This window comes from Ascaphus truei, chromosome 3, assembly GCF_040206685.1.
Source record: "Ascaphus truei isolate aAscTru1 chromosome 3, aAscTru1.hap1, whole genome shotgun sequence".
Classification (NCBI taxonomy): domain Eukaryota; kingdom Metazoa; phylum Chordata; class Amphibia; order Anura; family Ascaphidae; genus Ascaphus; species Ascaphus truei.
In genome coordinates this window covers 228,757,775-228,779,159 of record NC_134485.1, presented here as the reverse complement: position 1 = coordinate 228,779,159, position 21,385 = coordinate 228,757,775, and the positions used below count along the sequence as shown (strand labels likewise).

General features: G+C 38.9%; 1 protein-coding gene across 1 annotated transcript in view; it reads right to left on the bottom strand.

Moving 5' to 3' along the window:
- Positions 1 to 21,385, bottom strand: part of DMD (dystrophin) — a 2,761,517-nt gene that overhangs the window by 2,595,624 nt on the left and 144,508 nt on the right. The gene's annotated exons all lie outside the window — the stretch shown is intronic.

Below are 21,385 nucleotides of genomic sequence, written 5' to 3'. Positions count from 1 at the left end.
TATTATATTGAGCACACCCCTGTCATTGTGTAGTAATTTTATTTGCTTGAAATAGAAGTAAAAAAGTATTATTATGAACTCACATTTATAAACAGTCAAACAGTATATCTGTAAGGGGTACACTTTGCCTTTTTGATAGGTCTCTGCTTAACCAATGCTTGAAATGGTCCTTAAGAAAGCAGGCATCTGCTGGCTGCCTTGTAGTGCTTTACTTCCGGATTAGCGAGTATCCCTGTCACACACGCAGGTCATGGTGGGTGATATCATGCTTATTGTGCCACTGATAAAGTGAGAACAAGTCTCATGAAACCGTAGTGCTGTGGAGCTGAGAGCGGTCATCTTCCTGGTTGGTCTGCTCTGTTGTGCGGGTCGCATGTTAATGACAACAGGACAGCGACACTCTGGAAGGCTGAAATTAAGGCACTGGGGGCAGCCAGTGGACAGTAGTATTCTAAGAGACCAGATGGTCAGGCTGACCAATAGCAAAATAGCCATGATAGGTACTGTGTTGTGCTCTTCCATTTTGGAGATATACTGATACACAAGGGGTTTGGAAAGGATCACTTGAGGAGGAGACACCCACATAACAATTACTGTCCTTCAGACCACATCTCTTTTGTACATTTACATTACTCTGGGCAATATTTAAAATATTTTTTTCAAGGGGATTGTGTCAATATACCATGCCTGATGCCTATGAGTTATCTTTCACTCTTCTCTCTCTTTTTTATCCCACACATTTAGTCTCTCACCAACTTGTGCCATCTCTACCTCAACAAAATTGTAAGAATCCACCCCATAGCAAACTTTGGAGGCTCATATAACAGTTATTCACAAACCAAACAAAGACCCAACCAACGCACAGTTGTTATAATCGTACTTGCACAAAGTTATAATCCTATTTCCCTTATTAACATAGAGTTCAACATTTTTGCTAAAATCCTTGGCAATAATATATATATATATATTTGTATCTGATTTAATTAATATGGACAGAGTAGGGTTCATCCCAAATAGGGAAGCCAACAATTATACCAGAATTCACAAAAACTAAATCTCATCTTTCCTCCTATCAAGAGACGTGGAAAAAGCTTTTGACAGAATTAATTTGGCTTACATGTTCAAGGTTGTAGGGAGGATAGGATTTGGAAATTTCTAAACTGTTTTAAAGCTCTATACACTACCCCAATGGCTAAAATACACATAAATGGTTCTTTTCCTAAATCATTTGACATAAAAACGGAACAAGACAGGGATGCCCCCTTTCCCCACTGCTTTTCGGTCTGGCATTAGAACCACTGGCAGAACTCATCAAGTAAAATCATAATGCTTCAAGAATATCTATAAACAGCCAGGAACACAAACTTGCACTATTCGCAGACGATATGCTAATTATACTAACTAAGCCAGTTCTTTTTTTACCAAATCTGTTACAAGAATTAAAATCTTTTGGGACTGTTTCTAACTTCAGGAACTACATGAGTAAATCAGTGGCCTTAAACATTTAATTGCCACAAAACTTGGTTAATCAGATGGAAAACAACATCCCATTTAAATAGAACAAACACAACATAAATACCTAGGACTGTACAAAACCCCATAAATGAATAATCTTTATGCCCTAAATTACCTAAAACTACTAGAAGAAATCAGACGAGACCTACACTGGCGACACACTTTATTCGAGCTCGGCTAGTCCCACGAATTCGGGTATACCCGGGTGTATTGAGGTTTGTGACTGTTTTCTGCCCGAGTGCATTGAGGTATTTTCCAGGCAGGGATTGAAGCATTTTATTCCCGCTGGCTGCAATACTGCACAGTATATATATATATATACTGCATTACAATTCATGAATTTATGCCATCTGGTAGACACGCGAAGCATTGCAGCCTATTAAATCCTAATCATTTAACAGATCAGCCACCCGTCAGACAGGCATGAACCCAGGCTGGGAAGGCAAACGCAACGGGGCTTGTCAGAGGTGAGGAGCAGCGCATTCCAGGTATCTGCCAGGTACATACTGGGTATTTGCTCGAATAAAGTGTGTCGGTGCAGTAGCAAAATTGAATAAGTTAATCATATCCTGGCTAGGAAGAATTAATGTAATTAAAAGGAATGTTTATCTAAGGTTGTATACTGTACCTTTTTCAGACCCTCCCATTTAGGCTTGCACCATCCAAGCTGCATTTATAAATATACATGGAATAACAAGCCCCCTAGAATAAAGGCTACAACCCTCAGTTTTGGGGCCTAGGTGTTCCTGACTTCCTGCTTTACAATTCAGCAAAACAACTATATAGTCTGTTTGATTTGCATGTTAATGGTACACACCAATTATGGGTTGTCTTGGAAAATTCTATAGGTAAACAAGTTGAGCTGGACACCTTCTACTGAATTAGTAAGGAATAAAATCCATTAATTGTTTTCAAAATCATGTGAAAGGCAATAATTTCACCCCCATTCAGAATGGACCACCCTGTAATTCCAGAAATAATCCAGATATGGGATCGATTTTCTAATAGTAACACTCCCTTCTCCCAGTACTTTCCCTTCTCTGCTTGCACTAATACATTATTTTGTAACCTAGAGTTCAAACCGGCCTTTCACAGAAGGTATTTTCTAGATATTATGTTTATTGCTCAATTAAAACAATTCTCACAAATCAGACAAAAACATAATTGGCCCGATGGAGAATTATAGCACTATAACCAAATTAGACTCTACATGGTCACGCACAAACAGCCTAACCTAAACTCATGCCTTTCTACTGTGTTTGAATCTATCTTCATACGTTTAAGCAGCAGCAGACGTGGCCTATTAGCCATTTACCAAATATAATTGGTTCAGATGACCAAAATAAGACAAGCTATGTAAATTTATGAGGGACGCAAATACCCATCACAGAATGGTACAAAATTTGAACCATCACAAGCAAATCCTCAACTTCAAATAGGATATCAGAAAACTCTTGTAACATAATTTTTAAATGGTATTACACTGCCACCAAGTTGAACCTCCTATTTTCTAACTCCTCAGTTAAATACTGGAGTGACTGTGGCGAACGAGGATTCATGCTGCATATATGGTGGAATTGCTCCATTATTACGTCATTTTGGAAAGAGATAATAAGCAGAATTGGAAGAATAGAAACTATCAACTGCCAGAGAGATCCATGGCTCATCCATTGCCTCAATAGAAATATTATACCTGAATACAAACATAAAAGATCATTGTACTACACATCCTCATTGCAGCAAGTTTTATGATTCTATTGCTCTGGAAGCAGACTACTGTCCCAAAAGTGGAGTCTTAGATTTCAGAGGTTTGGAAACCGTACTCAATGGAGAAACAAACGTTAGTCTTAAGACATAAACAGTATACATTTGAGGAAACTTGGCATCCTTTGTTCAAACAGCAGGGACTATTGGCACAACAATCACAACTGCACTTAAAGCTCCATGAGAATACCTGTTCCAATATAAGAAGAAACAACCACACATATAACCCTAGTGGCTACATATAACCCTGCCCTAGAGGGAATGTGAAAAATAATCAAAGATCTGCAACCCATGATGACTGAGGATGAAACATTAAAATACATTTTCCCCAAACCTCCCATCCTTGCATTCCGGCAACCACCAAACCTCAGACAGAAGTTCATCAATAGAAAATGTCTTAACAAACTGAAGGAAGCTGTTACTGGCACACGATCATGCAACAACACACGCTGCAAACTTTGCTAACATATATGCCAAGATACCACAGCCAGTCACAAAAATGACACACTCAATGTCAAAGGAACATGTTGCTACACATCAAGGAATGTAGTATATATGATTCAATGCAGAAAATGTGACCAAGAATGCTACATTGGTGAAACCAGCCAAAAACTTAAAACCAGAACAAACCTACACAGACACACAATAACACAACACGAAGCAAGATATTGCACTCAAGTGCAGCCAAGTGGGAAACCACTTCTCACAAAAATTCAAATCCTCAAAGGAATGTTTTGAAGCACTCAAGAAGGCAAAACACTTGACCTCAAAATGATAATATATTTTGACACTAAAAAAAGAGGACGTACAGCAATACAAGCCCAACCTCTTTTGAAATCCTAGTTGGCAGAATCTGCCTCCCCTTTTCTAAGCCCATCTTGCTAGCTGGCATCTACCTCCCCCCTAAAGCCCATCTACAATCTCTGACTGATATCACCCAGTTTCTTGGCTCCATTTTCTCTCTGAATGAGAAGAGTGAGCTGCTAGTTCTTGGGGATTTCAACTTCAATTGGCTTGACCCTAAAAACCACAAAATCCAGATACAACTCAAGTCACTTAACCTATCGCAACTCATTTCCCAACCCACACCGACAAACCTGAAATCACATAACCATTCCTTGCTAAACTGGATTCTCTCCTCAAACCCCAGCAGAATCCAATCCTCTGGCATCCTTCCTGACATTTTCAGTGACCATGCAATAGTGTACTGTGTAAGGAAAATGAAACCAACCCAATCAAGCCCTAAAGTTCTCCTCACTGGAACATTTAGAAACTTTAACCCACAACAGTTTCTGGTTGACCTTACCAACTGCCCTTGGCACAGAATCGATTTAATTACTGACCCTGATTCTGCGCTCGACTATTTCCAATCCGAGTTCTTAAAACTCTGTGATACCCATGCCCCACTACGCAGAATAAGGGTATGGATTGCCCACCATCCATGGTTTACACCTGACCTTATTGCACTCTACCAGTTCAGGGATGCCTTGTGGAAAAGCCACAAAGTAACTGGCACTACCAACGATCTCAATCACTACAGATGCCTGCGGAACATGTGCACAAGGCAAAAAAGGCATGCAAAAGCACAATATTACTCTGACAATCTCCTCAGAACACATAAACCCAGCTAACTTCTGGAAGGTTATCAACAACATATTCCAGCCTTCTAACCATCAACAGCCAAGTAATATCACTAAGGGTGATATTACTCTGACAAACCCCACCGACATTGCAAATGCATTCAATGATTACTTTGTGGGGTGTGCTACTAACTTACTAGCGAAACGCAGCCCAAACCACAAACCTGAATCTCATCCTGGGAGTACCCCTATAGCCCCACCCCCTCCCAATACTGCCCACAATTTTCAATTTGGCCCAGTATCCGAAGAGGAGATTACACAAGCGCTTCTCAAATTAAAACTAAGCAGCCAATGTGGATCTGACTTACTACAATTTAGGTTCCTAAGACTTGGTGCCCCAGCTATTGCCAAACCAATTGCTTCCATAGTCAACTCTATCCTGAATGCAGGCCATATCCCTAAGACCTGGAAAGCTGCCAGAGTTGTCCCAATCTTCAAAAGTGGGGACAAAAACACTGTCTCAAACTACAGGCCAATCTCCCTTCTCCCAATCCTATCCAAAGCCATGGGAAAATGTGTCCACTCCCAATTAAGCGATTACTATAACAAGACAAATTTCCCTAGCCAATTCCAATCTGGGTTTTGCCCCAAACACTCTACCGTAACTACCCTGCTAAAAGTTTGCAATGAAATAAAGTGTGGAATGGAACGGGTCAACTCACTTGTGCAGTATTCCTAGATTTTGCAAAGGCTTTTGATTCTGTTGATCATGCTATCCTGCTTAACAAACTCCAGAGCTCTGGAATAGGGAAGCATGCTTTAAACTGGTTTCAGTCCTACCTATCAGGTAGATCCCAACATGTGTCCATCTCTGGCTCTAACTCTAACCCCCTGGATATTACCTGTGGCGTCCCACAAGGCTCTGTTCTGGGGCCCCTACTCTTCTCAGTGTTCATCAATGATCTTCCCACAGCTTGTCAGGAAGCCTCAATACACATGTATGCAGATGACACAATCCTATATGCACACAGCCATAGCCTCTCTAACCTTCAACACATACTTCAGTCTGACTTTTTCAGACTCGAAAACTGGATTTCCCAAAACAAACTGTTTTTAAACACTGACAAGACTGTAACAATGGTATTTGGGACCAAGACTAAATTTTTAAAGCTTCCAGCGACTGAGCTCCAGATTAGAACCAACACTTAGACCACCCTAACTCCTGTTATTAGTTTTAAATACCTGGGCATATGGTTTGATTCCCACTTAACATTCGGGGTGCACATTGATACCCTGACAACCAAGACCTATGCCAAACTAGGGGTACTTTACAGGAACAAATCCTCCCTAAGTCTCCTGGTCAGAAAACGTATCGCACAGCAGATGCTAATGCCAATTATTGACTATGGAGACATAGTATATGGCTCGGCTCCTCAAACCCACCTTAGCAAACTTGACACCCTCTACAATTCAATTTGTCGTTTTATTCTCCAATGCAACTATAACACACATCACTGCGAAATGCTCTAAGAACTAGATTGGTCATCACTCGAGTCTAGGCGCAAAGTTCACCTTTCCTGTCTTGCCTTCAAATTCTTTATGGGCAAGCTACCCAGCTACCTGAACAAGCTCCTCACCCCTACCACATGCAGCACCTATCACCTGAGATCAGACTCCAAAAGACTGTTCATGGTCCCAAGGCTCAACAAAGTATCCAGCCGCTCCTCCTTCTCTTACCGTGCACCCCAGAACTGGAACAACCTACCAGAGACTCTTACATCCACCACCAGTTTAAGTTCTTTCAAATCTAAGGCTGTCACACATTTTAATTTGGTCTGTAATGGTTTCATACGCCCATAATATATAATCTTTTACTGTGCACGCAATGTCTTGTATATAATGTATACCATGCTCATTTATGTAACTGTATTTGTAAACATGTATTTGTCATCATAACTCTTTGCCCAGGACATACTTGAAAACGAGAGGTAACTCTCAATGTATTACTTCCTGGTAAAATATTTTATAAATAAATAAATAAATAAATAATATTGATATGAGTTTTTAACCAACGACTATAATTTTTTGTACTGTTTGTCCTTGCCTCTCTGTGAATTTTACAATGAATTCCCTCTCCCCCTTCATCTCCACCCCACTGCTATAGTCCTGTGTCTCACTATCCTTCATCCATTTATTGCCCTGTCTGTTTAAGCCTTCTTTGCGTCATCTGTCTTAGATGTCTATCTTGTTTTTCTTTTTTACATCTCTGTTCAGCTCATGGAATCTGTGTAAATCAGTATTGCTGACCTGAGGATGAGAGAAGAACTCTTGAAAGCTTATCCTAAAATATCAATTGTTAGTCCAAATAAAAATGGTATAACCTAATACTGAAGTACTAATTTGCACTATCTCAACTGGACTAAAACAGCTATTTCTACTTAATTCAGTTACTTATCTAAACTTATTTTATTTTTTATTTTCAATTGTTACACTTAGTATCACCCCTAATTCTCATTTTACTGTTATACTTTCTACATAAAAAACAAACAAAAACTGTCACAGGATTGGCCCTTTATTTACCTTATGAATGTACAATGCATACTTTCACATTGTATATTGCTGCACTTATCATATCAACTATTGTATGATTTGCCATTTACTGTAACTCAAAATAAAGAATTTAAAATAAAAAAAAAAAGTGCACAAATATTTTGCCAACATGTGAATTTGCTGCAAATATGGTGTTTTTCCACAGCCACAGATATCCAAGGCTTGGGTCTAAAAAGTGACTTTTGCATACCTGTGTATGCAATACCATCAGCCGCTACCACACATTGATTGCAAATGTATATACATTTGATTAGCCCAGGAGCAATATCCTATTAGCATGCCAAGTTGACAATGTTGTCCATTTGTCTGAATTGGGTGTCCCGTATCCTCTAATATCACCAGAATCAGGGAGTGATGTGATCCATTCTTCCTAGTCCATGTGATGACCCACCTTTTGCCCAAGACACGCTGGATATCTGGACAAGTCACTCAATGTGCTCGCTTCACTACCCCTCTGGTGGTCCCTATTTAAATAGGAGTGCTAGTACCAAGTAGACAATACTACAGTATGTCTAGGAATATTCATATATCGGCCTTACGAGCCCCCTGAGAATTACCTGTCATTATGATCAGTTTTTTGCTAGATTCACATTTTTAGTGTTTGTAAAAGTGAGAATTCACTATGCATTAACCTTGTTTCTCTGTTTTTATTTCTATATATTTATTGAGAGTACTGGCAAGATTGCCACCCATCTGAGCTCCGGAGGCACGCTCTGGTCTCTTAGTGGCAAGCATTCAATCTCCATGATAACAGAGATGCTTCATATCTACAGCAGTATGGCAGTGAGCATGCACAGATGGGCTTGCCTGGTGAACCGAAGCGACCTATGCACACGTCTTTATGTCGCCATGGTGATGGAGATGCCTCTAGTCTGCTTCAGTGTGTGGTTGCACATCCGCGGACTGGTACCTCCCTGATGCACCATTTGGAACAATGGGTGCTACTTCCTGGAGAGGATGGCTTACGTCTCGTGACACATGAACAACGGACCAATCGGTGATGGCCAGTGCTGTCTCTGCCAACTGATGTCAGCCCTGAGGGGTATTTCACATGATCCCTTTAGCATTCCCGGACGGGAATCCTAGATAGCAAGTTAAGCTGGAGAAACCACATTGAGAAGACTCAACAGAAGGCAACAGCCAAGCTGGCAGCACTGTTCCCCCCTGCTGAAGACAAGGACCATGCCCATCCGGAGCAAAGTCAACGTGATCAAGGCGATCATTAGACCCACAATGACATACGCCTCCCCGGTGTGGAGTGACTGCCACCAACGGCTCAGATCATCTCATCAAAAACTACAGAACAAGGCGCTGCGGATTGCGTCCAACGCACCACTTCCTACAACAATAGCGGACCTCATAGGGAGCTGGGCATCGAGATGTTGGATGAACATCTAAAGAAGCTCAATGAGAAATTCTACAAGGAACTGGACCAGAACTCAAATCCGCTGATCAAGAAGCTTGCTGCGATCTCTGCAAACCCATTTGACCGCTACCCACGACTCATCACAGCGCTGACGCTGTGAAACCAACTCAACTGTGGCAAGTAACACAGATCAAGAAGCTTCCTAAAGTGTGCGACAATACACTCAACAAGAGAACTTGGAGTAATGAGGCTCAAGCCTCGGTATCCAATATCACCACTGACAGATTTAATCTGTCAGTCAGAACAGAACAGGCATTCCCGGACGGCATCTATATTGCAGTGGCTGCAGGAGGGAGCACACAGAGGAACTCCAGAGACATGATGTCAACTGAACAAAGTACAGTATGACCTCTTTCTCCTTGCTAATTGCTGGACGTTCTGGACAGTTTCTGTTTGCACATTGGTTGTCACATTTATTGCCCTTTTAGACTTACAGGTGGTTCACCTCATTAGGATCACAAATTACTGTTACTTTCATTCACTATAGGACTCCTTATGTGATTGCTACATGAACTGTTATTAGGGTGTTTGCTTCTTTTTTTTTACAAAGGGATAAAGGGAAGTACCACTGCTCATTGTGACCTCGGGGAACGGGCCATTGCCCCAAAACATTGCAATTGCATTTTCCTGTTGCTTTTCCCCCCTTGTTGTTTCCTTATCCACCCTCCCTCTCCCTGTGTTATCTCCCTTTCCTTATTCATTGTGAGCTACTTTTTTGCTTTATTTATATTTTGTTTGTTGCATGATCCAAGTTGTGTACTTTTTGCTTCATTTGCATATTCATTAATTAAATTCATTTGGCATATCCCCCTTTTGCCTTTATTGATCATTGAGTGCTGGGAACCCCCCCCCCCCCCATCCTTTTCCCATCCTATTAGCATATATTCCACGTTATCTCTTTTTTGAGCACAGGTGTATCCACATGTATTTTGAAGGGAGATTTCAGGGGATATTAATAACACTTTTCTCGCTCTCTAAACTGCCTAAGTATATCCATCTGCAAATTGTATTTTGTAAAAAAAAAAAAAAACATTTTGACGCCAAATATACCAGGGATTGAGCACTCACAGTTTGTTACTTTTTGCGTCTTATCCATTTTAACATGGACCCCTATAAGCTTATGTCTGCCGTATTACACAGCTTCTTCAGCACTGCTGAGTGCCGAACCCAGGCTGTGCTTAAAAACCTGTGTAATATGTCAGGCATAAGCTTAGAGCGGTCCATGTAAAAATGGATAAAAATGGCAGTGGCTTAGCAAATAACTTCGCTATTTAAAAAAAACAAAAACATGATTACAGTACTTGTAAAGTGATTTTCTGGCTAAACGTTCGCCATATCTAATCAGTGGTTCTTGGTCATAAGCAAATACATCATCAGTTTTGGGCCCCACCAAGCTTATGAGGTTCTAATTTTTTGAGTCTATGAAATCATTATTAAAATTTAATTGACCTTTGGCCCAGAAGTTTCTAAGCAAAAGTATAATTGACATGGTTTAGTTTAGTGGACTTACTGTCATTGTGGGCAAAATAAGATACTTTTAGCAATCAGCCAAAGAAGGCAAAATGCCACTATTCTGAGCATTGAGTTCATGCATATGTATACACATAATGGGGAGATGACAGGCAAGTAAAGCCTACCTTTCCCCAGACAATATCAATATTAGCACTGAGCTTGGTATGGTGTCCCAAAATGTAGTTTTGTGACCACTTTTTTCTGTACTTAAGATCTAATTTTACCTAAGCTACTGGTTTCCTACAACCCTGGTCTTTATTCCTCCAGATCACCAATTCAGCTAAATGCACATACTCTCTCTTCTTTTATATGGTTGCTGGTGGCCTTTCTCATTAAATAGCTCTATTAATCAGAGCCTATAACATAAATCACATGAAGCCCAGAAAAAAAATCCTACATACAGAATGGGGGCATAGAGTTTCAGTATTAAATATCCTAAAATGGTAAAAGCCATGAAGCTGCTTTAAGTGAGAGCACCAACTATCCAACGATATTGAAATAGTTTTGGTAAATTGTATGTTACTGCATTTATTACACGTGTTTATTTATCCTGCACTAGAACAAACAATGGAAACGTCCGCTTCTTAACAGTTTAGTTCTCAAAATCTACTACTCTGAGTTTGCTAAAATGTCGAAACAAATGCCAAATTCAGAGCCTGGAACTTTACCCCAAAAATGTCAATCTTCATCTGGTTCACATTTAGAAAAAGTCAAAAGTTTCTAAAAAAAAAAAAAAAAAAAAAAAAAAAACTATGTCTGAAAACAGGAGTTTAAACTGAATCTAAGCATTTGCCTATGATAAAAATATGAAGTCTTAAAATAAAAATACCACTTATGAGCACATGTCTCAGAAACGTCCACAAACCTGCCTTTACTCATTACCTCTTGGCATACAATGCTTTCACTGCAGTCAGGGATTGAGCACTCACAGTTTGTTACTTTTTGCATCTTATCCAGTTTAACATGGACCCCTATAAGCTTATGTCTGGCATATTACACAGCTTCTTCAGCACTGCTGAGTGCTGAACCCAGGCTGTGCTTAAAAAGCTGTGTAATACGGCAGGCATAAGCTTATAGGGGTCCATGTTCAAATGGATAAAAATGGCAATGGCTTAGCAAATAACTTCGCTATTTAAAAAAAAAAAAACATGATTACAGTTTTTGTAAAGTGATTTTATGGCTAAAACGTTTTTCTAGTCATATTTAATTACCTGAAAATTGCAAAAACAAATGTAATTGCCTGCATGAAGCGCTTTTTTAGGCAAAATGTTCCCTCGGGATTTAAATTATTTGCTAAGAATGAAAAACAATGTTTGCAAGATTCATATTCTTTGGTTGTTAGCAGATAATGTTTTTTTTTTGTTTTGTTTTGTTTTGTAAAGAGGCTCCCTGTGTGGAGCAGATGCATGGCCCAACAAAAAATAATAAGTAAACATCATAAAATGTATGGTAATTAAGGTCTGTACTGCAAGCACCTTACATGTAATATACTGTAAGCAGTTTAATTTCTCAGTTTAAACCCAGTAGAACCTCATATTTGGCCCTTCCATATTTTCATTTGTTTAATAAAATTTAGAATTGTTGTTGCTTTTCATGAAAACACAGATTTGATTTATACGGCAAATATTTTGATCGATAAATGTCTGGCCCAAGTATTTTACTGTTAGGCTGTCTTCATGTACTGTATATTATTTAAGTATAACAATGCATATTTTTAGTTATAAACTGCAGGTCAATTCTGTGTCAAAAACTGAAATTAATTTGTTACAATAACTATCGCTACAAAGGACAATTGTGGTTACAATAGAGCACTTAAATATTCAACACTTATTGAATAGCTGTTGCTCTCAAACTAGTGCTACCGATTTATTTTTTGAAATTTCCCAATGAAACGCTTTAATATAAAATGTATAGAATAAATAAGAAGGCAAAGTACAGTAGATAAAAAACATAGATATGATAGATAACATGCATTTTTACAGTCTAAACTAAATCTCATTGCAATCTCACAAAACATAACTACAGTAGTTCATATGGGAGGCTTTGTTCAGTTTCATAATTTGTAAAAGAACAAAAAGAATCGCTTAAGTTTCAATGTTCACTGGTGCTTTCTTATTTGGCAATATAAAATTATCAGAGTATTATTATGCACACTGTAATTGAGTACAAAGGTAAATAAAAAATAAAAAGTCCATTTATGTTTCACAATGTTTCCATGACAAGTTCAGGTCTATGACACAATATGCAAAATGTTTATGAAAATATTATGTGCACATTTTGTAACAAGATAATACCTGAGAAATATAGCAATATAAAAGTAGTTGGGCAGACGCTATAGTATATAATTTACATTTTAACATTAGGATGCTGGACTCTCGTGCGGCCTGTATTCCAGGATCATGGCAACATGATCACGTCCAGGCCCCAGTGATATGAATTAAAATGGAGCCCAATCGCAACTCAAACCAACGACCAATAATTAAATTACGTTCCTTTAAAATCAATAAGGCCCCAAGAGTGCCGGCTCTTGTGACGTTCAGGTAATGTCATAATGGTACCCTAAGGTTTAAGTCTATTTTGTAAAAAGTACTGGTGGACTGATAAAATAATGAACTAAATTCATTGTGGAGCAAGAATGTTTTATGAGTACCATTATTTTAGCATTTATTGTACAACTTTTACTTTGCTAATAAACTGACAACATATTTCAATAACCTAGTGTATTTAGGTAACTATTGTGCTATGACAATGTCTTCTCCATGCTAATGAAGGGGAAGACATTAGCACAGCCTATTAACTAAGAATCTTATTGGCAAACTTAAGGAGACTAATTTTCACAGTTACAAAGCAGTTGTTATTTGGGCTGGAATAGAGTGCATAACATTTCTGAACTCATGTTAAAAAAAGAGGTTTGATTGAAACCGAAATAAAGGTGATGTTTAGAACTCCTAATTAAATAAAATCCTTATTCCATTACGGTTAAAAAATTAAATCAGACTTTACTGGACAAATAATATTCATTATTAATTAAAAGCTTCAACACATGAACGGTAATAAAACAAAACAACTTAGTCTTAAAGCCATTAGGATAAAAATATAAATAAATAAAATTATGACCATAATGTAGATTTCCATCTAGTTTTAAGTTATTAATTTTTTCTTTTCTTAAAGAAGGAAAAAATTATACATACAGATGTAGCGACAGTAGATTAACATTCTGGTCTGCATGGAGAAAAGCCTTCACTAAAGTCGCAGTAAAATGCTTTGTTTCCTGTGGCCCTTGGCGTAGAGTCTGGCTACATCTGTAATCTCCAAATAAACTATAGTCAAGGCATTTTTTTATACCAGAATCTTCCCTTTAATTGTCTGAATGTGGGGTGAAGTAGAATATGTAGCATGATTATGATCATATACTATAGTAAAACTACGTCAGATAATATAGTCTAGTACAATGACATATAAATAGGAAACATAACAAAACAAAATATTTTTTATAAATCGGGCTTCAGTTAAGGTTTAAGGTTTAATGAGATCAGATCTCTTCTGGATGACTCAACCAAGCTAGATTTTAGCAATATAAAATGAATTAGCAATCATACACATTGAACTAGTTGTCTTATACACAATGTGAATGTTTGACTAGCTGTCTAAACATACACTGGCTGAGGTGTCCCAATGTTAGATTTAATAAAACATTTTTATTTGCAATAACCTAATAAAATAAAATTGACATTTTACAAGGGAAAAGTACATATTATTTTTGTCACTTTTGTTTAAGTGGAGAGTAAAGTAAAGTACTCAAAGATGCTGTCCCAATTAGGACAACAGCAAACAAATGGCCTATATAGCTTTAGTTTCTAGTTAAAACTAGATGAAAAACTACTTTAGATATTTAATACGTTTTTCAAAAGTAACAGAAGAGTATGACTTTTTAAAATGAAAGCCTCAAAATGTTTAAAAGAGGGACAAGTAAGATATAAGAGCAGTAAAACACACCATAAAATCTTACAATACAACATTTACAACACAAGTGAAACGTAGAAAATGAATGAAACATACTTACTGTATACTTGTCCGTTTTTGTTAAGGCATTGATCATCTAGTTTGCACCTATTACACGTATCACAGCAGTTAGATTAATGTGGTCCTGTGTCAGACTATAACTTTAACATGAGATGAGCGAGGCTGGATTATTGAAATCCAAACTCCCTCAAACCTCACCAAACTTCACCATTTCGAACAGAATGTACAGTAGCGGAATTTTGGATCTGTGTTTTAGGCCTGCACTGAGAGTTACTACTTGAGATATTAAGAGGGACCCGAATCTGACCATCTCCTAATCTCCGTGAAAATGTATATACTTAATTTAAGTACCAGTCAATCAGTTCCAGTTGGGTTACAACACTGTTGTCTGTTGGGTTAACAATTGCATATTACCGTACCAATATATCTTATATATTCTGTAGGTATAGTGAATGAGACAGTGCTCTCTCTCCATCTATATATAGTTTGCAAAAAGGGCCAGCTACTTGGAAAAATGTCCCAAATATATTTAATTGGTGATTTCATAATTGTCGCAGCAAACTAGTGCTGCTGACTGAATGGATTGATAACTGCCATCCTGCCCATGGCATATTACAACCATCAGAGAGCACCCACTAGTATCCAACACCACTATCATCATCAGTACCTTTTGCCAACTTGCCAGGGTCATAATTCCAATTTAGTTTTACTTTTGTACTACTTTGTGTGTACAGTGTGTTGTTTGTAATATGTATATTGTATGTTTAATCTGTGGCACATGGGTTGGAGAGCCCAATCACATAATCCTTTTATTTCCTTGTTTCCCCTGTGAAAAACAGGGGGGAAAACAGGATGGTGCCACATCAGCGGGGTCTAGTGAGAGAATATTTAGTGTATGAAAAAGTAAGTTCTGAAGGTTACAAAGTGAACAGCATCCACCATGCACTCAATCTCCAACATACTGTAACATACTTGTATCTGAGGTCAGTCTTTAACAATTCAACATCTGGGCCTTCTTTATTACAGATGCAGCGGCCTTAATTCGAACATTTACCTGGGTACATCTTGCGTTACACCACGTGGTGGACCCGAGATGGTCAGTTGCAAACATAATAGCCCATCGGATTAACACAGCAGGAGTCCCAGCTTTGTGGGTCCTACCGGACGGAGTCTGCCTGCCTGTAATAGACGCTCAGTAAGAGATAGGCTGAATCAATCACTCTAACTGCATGTCTCCCACAGGCGATCGCGGGGGTTTATATTAAAATTCTAACATTACAGTAATGTAGCAGGGGGTCTCCTGAGTTGAACAAAGTTGATTTCACCCCACGGTTACCCTCTACTTCCCGAGATACAGGTCCCAGTATGGGGTGCTGGTATCCCCATGTTAAAATCCTGTGGGTCAAGTGACCTTTGGATGTAAACAAAGCAGACGGATACCGGCACCCCATAATGGGGCCTGTATCTCAGGAAGTAGAGGGTACCCGTGGGGTGAAATCAACTTTGTTCAACTCAGGAGACCCCCTGCTACATTACTGTAATGTTAGAATTTTATTAAACCCCCGCGATCACCTGTGAGAGGTGAGCAGTTAGAGTGACTGATTCAGCCTCTCTCTAACTGCGTGTCTATTACAGAAAGGCAGACCCCAGTAGGACTCACACAGCAGGGACCCCTGCTGTGTTAATCCGATGGGCCATTAGTCTGCCCCGGCAAATCTAGTGGGGATCACGGGCATATCTGGAAATTCCATTTCGAGATTTGTTCGAATAACAGCCGCTGCATCTGTAGGTGTGCCAGCCAAATATTAGATATCTCTTTTTTTTGACTGGGTGCTAATGATATACTGTATAAATCAGCATATATTTTCCGTTTTCTGTCAAACAAGATGTTTATTTTGCTACATGAACGAACAAGTGCATACTGTAAAATACTTTAAAAAGTGAAAATATCCAGAATCAAAACCAGCTGACATTTTAGCAGAACCAAAACACTATCGTACCTTTCACAATTCCAAATGTTTACTGTCAAGCCATTCCTGACAAGAGAATTAATACAGTACTGTAATTACATGATTCCCACCACATATGTTCTCCAGACTACAGCAGTTTCCATGGTTATAAGTGTTATATGTATTCAAAAGAGGGCTTATTCAATAAGCCCCAGAATGGCTGATTGCGACTCTCATTCAACGCAATGGGATTTTTCAGTCAACCTCTTCAAGCTTATTGAAAGAGCCCTTATAGCTAAACAAAAATTGCCCTTACACTGTGGCTAGTGTTGCTATTATTAAAAAGCAAATCAGATAAAGATTGTTTTGTTTACCATCAGCTACTGTAAATCAGTGAACAGGAGAAACATTTTTTACCCTGCATATCATGTTATTAATAGCCACAAACAAACAGCAATGTTCATTCAGCGCTGATGCATGGCATGGCTCCACAATCCAGCATTAGCTGCCATTGACTTGATGGAAGTTACTTGTAACACCGGATCGGGTTGCAATACCATGCATCAGTGCTTATTGAGTCCATCCCCCCAAGTATCATTTTAAGAAAAAGGGTATCCTGTATTTTAGTGGCAATACCCCAATGGGTTTCAAATGTGTTCACAAAGGAGTTACATACTGTATTTACACAGAAGATGACACATAGTAGAGTTTATTCACTAAAAAGTGTGTTATATGGCAATTATGCACCTTGATGAATAGATTACAATACCATCTCATTCTTTACTCCTTAATGAAATTGATGTTAGTTTGAAATTGTATTGTTCTGAGGTCACATATATTAAAAAAAATTGTTGCCACCACTAAAGGATTATAACGCACGACATTTGCATTGGTCGATGATGGTACCAAAGAGGTTAACAGTTTTATTGTTGTTCCTCACAATAAAGAATAGTGACTTTTTTTTAGCTCAATTCTGTTCTTTGATGAACTGCTACTGATTGTTCTAATAGGTTTGTTTCAACATTCTTTCACGAGTTCTGACAAAGACATCTGAAAAGCAATTGAAAATCCTATTATTTAGTGCCATACAAAGTCAAGATTCACTTCGCAATGCAGGTCAGATTCCCTGTTGTCTTGTTCATTTCCTTTTTGATTACTTAGGTGCAAATGTTGGAGCTATTCAACATTGGTTCAATAGCCAGCCAATCACTTTAGGTTCAGTGAATTTGACCAGACACTTTTTCCCATGCTTAGCAGATTTGTTTTTGCTTCCTAATGTATACAGTCTTCCTTTCTGTTCATCCTTTTCAGTTATGGCTGAATTTGCTTATAAAAACTGATCCCCTACTTGAGTTAGGAGAAAACATTTTTTTCTATAGGAAAAAAAGATTGCATGCGATTTTGCTAAAAACAATATATTGCTATATTTTGTTAGCCGAAAAGGTTGCATGGAAATACCCTTTCTGAAATAAGACAGGCTATGAAAGAAGTGTTTATACGGAAATCAACAGTCTGGTCTGCTTCAAAAGTTGATGGAATGCCGTTTGTATGTTAACCTAAAAATGAATTGTATTTGTTCAAAATGATGAATATATAGCACAGTCAATAATTCATATAAATAACCAGTTCAAATGCATTTACGGTCATGTATCTGCTGCTAGCACTGAATTAACCTAGTATATGACCGTAAAAGCATGCCAGCTATGAAAGTAAATCGACAAAAGTATTAAAAATCTATATTTGCCTATTGTTCCAAAAAAGCTAACCCTATAATATCAGAGGAGAAAAAGGATGCATGTTTCGGTCCAATCATGGAGACCACATCTCATCCAGAGATGAGATGTATTCTACTTGATTATGATACATGCAAGGAGTTGGACTAATGTGGATATACAGATGTAGCAACAGAGACGGTCACCAGCACCAGGGCAAGCTGCGGTTACGCAACCGCGACTGCCCAGGCGCTATAGAATTAACGCTTTAGAAGGTCCAATATGAAAGCATGGACCATCCGCAGTGGACACAGTCTCTGGCACTGCAGACCTTTGTTTTTTCTACCGTGGTGCTGGAGATAATGAGTATTGCTACATCTATAATTCTATCTTTCATTGGTATTGGGATCATACCAGAAATGCAAACTGTTTATATGTATTTCGCCTCCTTTTGTCTAACGTTTTCTTCCCGTCTTGTTTAATGTTTTGACCAATTCGCCCTTCCATTGATAATAATGGAAATGCATGCAAGACACTTCTTTTCATTAGGCCCAATTGGGGTGGTTGAATCCTTGCCCTTTTCCAAAACAACATAATTAAATACTTGGTAATACCTTTCTTTATTTGAAGTAACCAAATATTTTAGGGCAACTTTCTACTTGACTAGAGCAACATGGAATAACTTCCAAAAAGTGTTACATAAAAAAGTTTGTTGATGTAAAATCAGATATTATGTATTATTTACATATTCCCTTATGTGTTTAGAATTGTCTCTGGATTATAATTTCAATAAAGATCTAATTCAGGAAAGAAGTCAGAGACCCTGACAGTTTCCTAACTTTAGTATACAATACAATTGACCTTGCAGCCCTCTGACTTATTACAACATTTACAATAGATTCCTACATTATAGCTTTACGAAGCTTAGATTTAAAGGAGACTGGTATAAAAAAAATCATCTCTTATACCAGCCATCATAAACAGATTTCAATTGTTGATACAATTAACTCTCTAAACTGTAGTGTGTATCCATCAGTGTGTAATTACACAGAGTGCTCCATAGCGGAAACAGGATTGTCAAATTCTAAGTGGCACCATGGCATCTTTGGTTGCAGCCTCTGCTACCTGCCTCATCTAAGGTAAGCTCCTGCAGAGTGGCCCATGCTAGGCCCACAGCGACTTCAAACCCATATAGAGGCTGTTCAGAGGGAAGAGTTTCACGTGGGGGACGTGGAAGGGCATTAAAACAAGCAAAAAATATAAAGTTATCCCAAACTATTAACTCCTTATGATACCTTTTATTGACAAGCATTAGTCGTATAAAATTAGAACCATATACTGTATGGCAAAATTTAACTTACAAAATATCACGGGAAAAATACACTTACAAAAATACACAGTATGGCTAAACATATAAAAAATCCATTCTACATACAATAATGCCTGCAGATCAAGAGCATTATCACAATAGTAAAGTGCAAGAGGAGATAAAGTGCAGACATAGAGAAACAATTCTATAGCTAATAACTGGCTGTTTTGTGCAATTGTAGTGAGGAGGTTAGAGAATTCTCTGATAGTAAAAGGGAGCGGCTGTTCCCTTTTTGATTTGCAAACTAGTTATTAGCTATAGAATTGTTTCTTTATGTATGCACTTTATCTCCTCGTACACTTTACTATTGGGATACTGCTCTTGATAGGCAGGCAGTATTGTATGTAGAATTAATTATTGATATGTTTAGCTATATTGTGTATTTTTTAATGTGAATTTGTGACGTGATATTTTGTAAGTGACACTTTGCCATATATGGTTCTAATTTTACACAACCAATTTTTGTCAAGAAAAGGTATGATAATGAGTGCATAGTTTGGGATGCTTTTTCTTTTTTTGCTTTTTTATCCCAGGTGCACTGTCTACTTCTAGACCATATTACATACCAATTTATTAATAACTTTGAGCTAGTGTCTGGTAAACTCCTTTGTTCCTCTGGCATTGAAGCCTGTGTCCCCTAAGCAACTAGATCAACTGGACATGGCAAAAGAAGTCGAGCCATTCAGAGAGACATGGGGCCTCATGCAGTAAGCGACGATTATGTGAAATCGGCAAGCTTATCGATTAGTCATGTTATTGGCGTTTTTCCCTCTCCGTATGCAGTAAGTGCCGAATACATTCAAAATCAACCAGAAAACAAATCCGCCCACTCTCACGATGATGAGCCGATCACACACAGGTGTATCGGCGTGCGTGGCGGGGTGCTGTTAGGTTGCACAATCACAAATCTTGCTGAATCAGGCGAAACAAGCATGTTTTTGATTGCGCGCCATATTTAAAGGCAACGTGTACTGCTAATCATTCTCTGTGTTGTTGGGAGTGAGAGAGAGAGAGAGACGCACAGAGCTGGACGATTGAAGATTTGCATATTGACTGAGAGACTTGTTGTGTATTGGGTGAGCTTTGTCCTTTGTTGTTTTGTTTACATCTTTGTCTTGTTTTATATGTGGAAGTGGGTCGTGTGATTGCCTGTACATTTCTTGTCTGTTTTTTGTGAGTGCTGGAAGTATGCCCGCAAAGCGTGGGAAGAGTGATGCTGGTGGGAGTGGGAGTGCTACTCGTGCGAGTACGCGTCGGAGTGAACGTTCTGTTCAGGGGAGTGATGTTGCTGGTGCACCGAGTGGTGTTGCTGGGAGTGGGAGTGCTGTTGTTGGGAGTGGGAGTGCTGGTGCTGCGAGTGGTGTTGCTGGGAGTGGGAGTGCTGTTGTTGGGAGTGGGAGTGCTGTTGTTGGGAGTGGGAGTGCTGTTGCTGTGAGTGGGAGTGCTGGTGCTGGGAGTGGGAGTGCTGTTGCTGTGAGTGGGAGTGCTGGTGCTGGGAGTGCTGGTGCTAGGAGTGTGAGTGCTGGTGCTAGGAGTGTGAGTGCTGGTGCTAGGAGTGTGAGTGCTGGTGCTAGGAGTGGGAGTGCTGGTGCTGGGAGTGCTGCTGGTGGCGCAGTTGCTGATGGGGTGTCTGGTGGTGGCGTGCTTGCTGGTGGCCAGCTTTTGGAGGCTCTTCCATTGGAAGAAGGAGAGTCCAGTCAGCACCAGCCAAGCTCTGACCCTAAACCTGCTCGGAAAAAACGTGTGGAGAAGCCACGTAATCCTCGCTTCAATGACCAGGAAAATAGGGCTCTTGTCACTGGCATTCTGGAGCACTATGACAGTCTCTATGGACATTTAGTAGGTAAGTGTAACTTTACATTTATTATTCAAATACATGTGATCCTAGGTCATCTGAGTTTTGTTCATATGCAAATATGGGTACA